Genomic DNA, 6,782 nt, shown 5'->3' with positions numbered 1-6,782 from the left:
CTTTGCACTGAGGACTAACGTCGGAAGTAAAGACTGCACGTAGACATTTTAAGCCAATGATCCCCTCGGCAATAATAAGGAATGTCAACTCACTACTGAATAAGATGGATGAGCTGTTTGCGCTTAACAATCAACAGAGTTACCGTGAGTGCAGCTTATACATCTTCACAGAGACGTGGCTCACTGATATGAGACCGGATGCTAACGTGGATCTACCAGGCTTTACTGCTGTGAGAGCCGACAGAGACACGAACGCTTGTGGGAAGAGCAGAGGTTCATCATTTATGTGAATCAACGCCCAGGACATGTCTCAGTGAAAAAGGTACTGTGTTGTCAGGACTTGGAACTGTTAGCCTGCGGCCATATTACTTGCCGAGGGAGCTAAGTCATGTGATCGTGCTCTGTGTTTACGCCCCACCGAGCGTGGACGCATCAGCTGCCTATGAGAAGATACACACAGTAACAGCAAGACTGCAGACAAAGCACCCCGTTTATGGTTCTGGTTCACCTGCAGCCACAGTACACCCCACTGGTCAAAAGGATGTCTAAAACCACACGTTCAATCAGGAAGTGGTCACCTGAGGCAGAGGATGGTCTGAGGGACTGCTTTGACACCACTGACTGGGATGTAATGCTAAAAACACATGTTGAGGACATAGGGGAGCAGACTCACTGCACTCAAAAAACTGATTCAAGCCCCTCTTAGAGGTGAAACATTATTATTTTGTTTGTCTTATGAAAATGTTATTAATTCCAACAATACCCAAATATGTTTAGCAGATGTAACATAAATATATATTTGCTTTGACTCCCGTGGCCCTCTCAAACCGAATGAGTTCAACTAGCAGAGCAAGAGCATGCGTAGGAGATCAGCCTCTGTCCTACCCGCCATCTGCCTCTGCTTGAAAGTTTTCTGTCTTCTATTCAATAAGTTTATTATCTTTATGTGAAACAATGTGCATGCCTTAAGATAAATGGACCTTGAGCTTAAGAAGAAATGTCAGTCATTGTTCACATTGGGGTAGACAGGCTACAAACAGCTAAGATTAGTTAGCATTCGTTGTAGCTAACGTCTATGGTCACGTCATATAGCTGTCAGAGGTAAGTGGTAAACACGGTTAGTACTTGGAGGTTTCTACACAGGCACGTTGAATTCATCCTTAATACACTGAGAGCACAGCTCGCCGCCAGCTAACGCAATCCAAAAGTGCTTTGCTTTACTTTTGTAGTGTAGCTGACAGGCTAACGTTAGCCCAGAGCTAACACTCTGTGTTAGCCTAAGCAGCACTTGTATGCAGGGGTACAGCCCCCCCCCCCCCCCCCCCCCCACATTTAGTGAGTAGGAAACTCCACCTAATGCTGTTTCGATTGCTCGTGAAAAAGTTCGTAAGAGAATAACCTCACCGCTGAAATCCATCCTCCATGTTTTCCTGGTTACCACAGCGCTGCAATACCGTTACTATAGTAACGGACCTAACAAAGCCAGTGGTTTCTTCGAGCGAGCGTAAAACACCGTAAAGAGAACCGTCAGTGCTGGTCGACGCTGGAGGAGGTAACGTCAGTGTCATCCCACAAAGTCCAGCTCATGCTGAAGCCTGACTGTTTGTCACATGGCCCCAGGTGACGTTAGGTTGATGTTAAATCAACTTAGAAAAGTTGGGAGGAAGCTGCTGTTTACTGTCAGTTAGACGGTATTATTTGTCTGATGACATGTTGTTGCCTTTTCTGCTCCCTCCCCACACACAATGGACATGAGGAGATTCTAACAAAGACACGGAGAGTTAGAGTTGTTTTCAGCATTAACCCATATTGTAATAAGGCCAGGTTAGCTCCTGTTAGCCTGCTAGCTTCAGCCTCGCCGAGCCAGTGCACATAGCCACCTGCTCCTACTCTTATCAGCAAGAATAAAACACATGTGATGGACCGTCAGGACACAGTGGAGCATTATATGAACAGGGACACACTGATGTAGCAGATGAGGCAGGGCGTCATTATAAACACATCCACAAGGTTTGTTGTGAATTCAGCAGTTTTATAAGCAAACAAAAATAAAGACATGCATCTTTTTGTAAGTTAGTATTTTTAGTCTTTCAGTATTATCTGCATTAAGCAGTTTGGTTCATTTTTCTATGGGATTTGCCAGTTTTTTGTCTCTGTAAATGAGAGAAGGCCTCAGATATGGAGGCTGTTAGTGTAGTAGCACCAGTATGTTTGACAAAACTGTTGTTTCACTTGGAATTAGTTTGTCACCGAGTTTTTGTTGAATCTGTCTCTGAAATAGTCATTAAGTGTTTACTTCTGTAGGTAAAATAGTTTAACAACCTGTTAAAATCCGCAGGAAATCGCAACTACTTCATATTATTATATTTCATAATATACTGATGTACTTTTTTTCACCACCCACCCACAGAAGGTGTCCCCGCCACATTTTTAATGCTTCCTACGCCACTGACTAAATCACATTTTTACTTGTCAACAGTAATTAATTAATTGGTAATTAATTAATGAATGTAAAATGAAAACTCACATTTCTTTATAGCTATTCAAGTCTGTGTGAGAGTAACTACAACTAACAATACTGTTTTGTACTACTACTGTTTTCAAGGTGAATGATGACTTCTTGCAGATCACCACAAAGCCGCTGCATTGAAGTTCATGGCCCAGCTGAGTTGACATTCCTTATTATTGCCGAGGGGATCACTGGCTTAAAATGTCTACGTGCAGCCTCTACTTTCACTCCTGCCTTACAGCCCCTGTTCTTCTTCCTCAGCTCTCCCTGGACATTGGTCCTCAGTTCTAGAATGATTGCTAAGAGTTTGAGCAGACAGCTGTTTACAGGGACTAAGTTGGAATATGAACTTATGTAAATGTAAACATGAAGCAGCCATCCTATCTACTGAAGTTCAAAGATGAGGGCTCGTCCGGGATTTGAACCCAGGACCTCTCGCACCCAAAGCGAGAATCATACCCCTAGACCAGGGGTGGGCAATTATTTTTTTGCGAGGGCCACATAGACTTCCATTAGAAAAGCAAAGGGCCACAAAAACATACAAAAACATCTGAAGCTGAAGGTTTTTTTCACTATATGAAGTCAACACTGACCTCATATATCAGCCTGTTCTTGTTTTGTAAAATGACATTTTCTGGTAAAATAAAGGTTAAAATAAATAATGTGATATAACCACATAAATACATTAATAGCATAAATACTATAATCAGATATATGGAACTACTAAAGGCAACTAACTGATTAATAAAACAGCTTTTGATGTTATTATTCATATGTGACTATGGGCATATGACGTAGTTTATCTCAACCGCAACCGCGTTTCCCCTTAAATCACCTATAATGTTTGCTGCGTTACCAGCTCTGTCTGTGCTGAGTTAGGGTGCGATGTTCCATTATCAAGAACGTTGGCCGTCTTCTCTGTGAACATATCCGCGCTTATGTGTGTACGTGTGTGTGAACGCGGACGGGAGGGAGAGAGAGAGTTGCGCGGAGTTGAATGAATGGAAAGATAGCGATATTATAAAGTCGCATTGGCGGAAAAAAGGCTCAGAATCAATGTGTGGCGGAGGGTGTTGATGATGTGAACTGGTCTGTGTGTTTACTGCTCTCTCTGTCCTCTGTGTGTGTCCAGGTCCACTGAGTGTGTGCTGGTTGTATGTTGAAAAACACTCCCGCACAGTGCAGAGCAGCACAGATGATGTAAAGATATTTTTACAGAAGAAAACCATTAGAGTTAAAACTAATTTTAAAAACTGAAAGTTGGACAAGGTCTGTGCTTTTTAAGAGCAGATGACGATGTCGGCTGCAGCACCGCGGAAACATCTGAATGCGCTGTGGCGTTTCTTCTCGCTTTACCGTACATTTCAGCATAGTCGCGCAGCATTTTTAAAGTGTACACAGCGCGACCGTGTCTCTCCAAAGAGTAGATGGGATGAAGCAGTACAGCAGCGTGGAAGAGACAAGGAGGGTTGGAAAGACGTTACCGGTAATGCCGTGCTGACAGCTGACTTTTGATGCCTTCTTTTTTTTTTTTTATTGTGTGTACGAGTCCGCGGGCCGCATTGAAGACGCAAGCGGGCCGGATGTGGCCCGCGGGCCGTACTTTGCCCAGGTCTGCCCTAGACCAACGAGCCATGTGTGACATCTCTTTTTTCATGTTTCAGTCAGTGGAAGAACAACACAATGTTCTTCTTAGTTTGACATTGGTAAAGATATGAACAAAGATTTCTGGTTAGGAATATAAAGCCGCTGCATTGAAGTTCATGGCCCAGCTGAACCACTTCTCAAAGAAGCTTCTGTAAGTTTCCCAGAACAAAGGAGGAACTTCAATATTAATGAAAGATTCACATGTTTATGTGATGCTCAGGATCAACATGAGTGTTATGTGTTTGTGTTTTTTAACCCTATAGGAGGGCAGCTTACACGTTCTGAAGACAGGAGCCCAGCGATGTGGGGGTTTCATCCAACTTAATTTGGTATATTGAAATGCAAAGGTTTATGTCCTGGAGGAATGTTATGCACCTTACTGTTTCTATTTCTGCTGCATTTATTGGATGGAAAATTCAATTTAATTGAGTTCATCCAATGAGTATAGGTTAAACAAATGAGTGATATTTAATCACAATAAATATACAGCATTGCAGTGATTAATGTGATTAAATTTGTAATCATGTGACGGCACTAGTTCAAACGTTTGAGTTCAAAGAACAGATGACCTACCAGTGGATGTCATGGTCATGGTTTTCTGCAGAAAGTCTCGTTCGTTTTCTAACATGGCAACCTTCTCCTTTAGAGTTTTCTGTCAACAGGCTCTTGTTCTGACTTTTGCAACCCTCACCTCTCATTAAAGCTGGTTTCCAATGATGTGTGTCTGGGTGCGTACACACTGCCCATAGTTACTGACGGAGCCACTGCGTCACACCCCAGCTGATACATGACCGCACCAGGTGACTGCTGCTATGACCTATGTTGGTTGTCAAAAGTTATAAATTCACTTCATTACATGAGCGGTTGTGTGTAATGACGCGGCTCACCAGCAGAGGGCGTGTGACGGAGCAACAAGCAGAAACTACAGGGGAGAAGAGACACAAGCATCCACAGATCAGAACAGACACACTCAGCTCTTCTCTCTGAGACCATGATGATACCGTCACATATCATCACTGCACATGTTTTTGGCTGCACGTCTGGAAATGAGAGGAGACAGAACATTATCATACATGTTGCATAAGTAAAGTCACATGACATGCACCACTGTAAATAAAGGAAACCACATATTTTTAAGACTCTTAGAGCACAGAGCCCAAGAAATAATATAATCTAAAGCTCACAAGACACAAGACGAAGAGAACAGAACAGAACAAATACTTTATTTATCCCAAACTGGGAAATGTTTTCTATTGCAGCAGCAATGTACAGGGTCAGTATCATCCTATCTGCTGGTAAAAGTCTTTCTCCCCGTCGGGGAATCGAACCCCGGTCTTCCGCGTGACAGGCGGAGATACTATCCACTATACTAACGAGGAATGCTGACAACCACCATCTGTCATAGCAGCAGCCACCTGGTGCGGTCATGTGTCAGCTGGGGTGTGACGGAGTGGCTACGTCAGTAACTGTGGGCAGACTGCAGGTGTGTGTGCACCCAGACACACACAGGTCCCAGCTGAGAGCAGCCGGACCTTCCTGTCCTCCTGTCCATCGCTGTCCAAGGTGAACCGACACCACCAGACCACAGGGCCATAATTTATTTAGCAGGAAAGAAGAAGATGCTCTGCAGCATTCAGGTGTGTTAACACAGTGCAGAGAGAGGAAGACATGAACAATGGTGTCAGAGCAGCAGCTGTTGCTGCATCAACCTGGAAATCAAACTGTTTATATATATGCACAAACTGTACGTTCATAAGTCACATGACATGCACACTGTAAATAAAAAGGAAACCACATATTTTAAGACTCTTAGAACACAGACAGAAGGATGAATGTAAGACAGCAGTTTGTTGCTCTCTGACTTTTCTGCCAACAACAGTGAACATGGTCTGGACCAGGGTCCCTTTAGCCACCAGGCTCTCGATGGCCTCCACATCGTATCCTCCGGCAGCCAGAGCCTTCTGGAGGGCGGCTGCAGACACGCCGCTCCGCTCCTTGGAAGCGGCCGCAGCTTTCACGATGAGCTCGCTGACGCTGGGGCCGGACTTGTTCGGCTTGGAGACCTTCTTCTTCTGCGCTTCGGCCGGAGCGGCGGCTGGAGCTGGAGCTTCTTCTGCCATGTTCAGTTCGTAGCTGCAACACAAGCACAGTCAGAGTGTAGTTATGATCAGCTGAGAGCGGGAGGCGGTCCTTGAACACACCATGAGAACCGCGGAGACTCAATCCAAGGCAGCTCCTCTGCAGGCTGAATGTTCCGCTCGTGTTTTCTGTGTGTGGATGAAAGAGTCCAGATGAGTGTGGGAGCAGCGCTGCAGGCCGACAGTGAAGGAGCTGCTAGCGGACTGTGTCTCTTCATGTTCAGCTCATGTGGAGCTCTGATGATCTCTGCACTTTGCTGCTGGAGAGAGTCCGCGCGCTGCGCAGCGGCTTCTCCCTCTTCTTCCTCTCAGAGATGAAGTCAGACTATCAGAGCTCCATCAGAAGCTGTTTTCCAGCTGAGCCGCATGTTGCTTCAGAGACTCAGAGGACAACCCGACATCTGCTGACGTCACTTTGTCCCAGAGTCCGGCTGTTGCAGCAGCATCAGACCCTGATGATGGTGCAGACAGACTTCTATCAGAGCTGC

General features: G+C 44.9%; 1 non-coding gene across 1 annotated transcript; it reads right to left on the bottom strand.

The window, feature by feature from the left end:
- Positions 1 to 5,463: 5,463 nt before the first annotated feature.
- trnad-guc (transfer RNA aspartic acid (anticodon GUC)) lies at positions 5,464 to 5,535 on the bottom strand. The gene has a single exon. It is a non-coding gene; the product is annotated as a tRNA-Asp (tRNA).
- Positions 5,536 to 6,782: the final 1,247 nt, after the last annotated feature.

Source organism: Parambassis ranga, unplaced genomic scaffold, assembly GCF_900634625.1.
Source record: "Parambassis ranga unplaced genomic scaffold, fParRan2.1 scaffold_27_arrow_ctg1, whole genome shotgun sequence".
In the NCBI taxonomy this organism is placed as follows: Eukaryota; Metazoa; Chordata; class Actinopteri; family Ambassidae; genus Parambassis; species Parambassis ranga.
The sequence above is the reverse complement of the archived record's forward strand: the minus strand, read 5'-3'. Positions and strand labels throughout refer to the sequence as shown.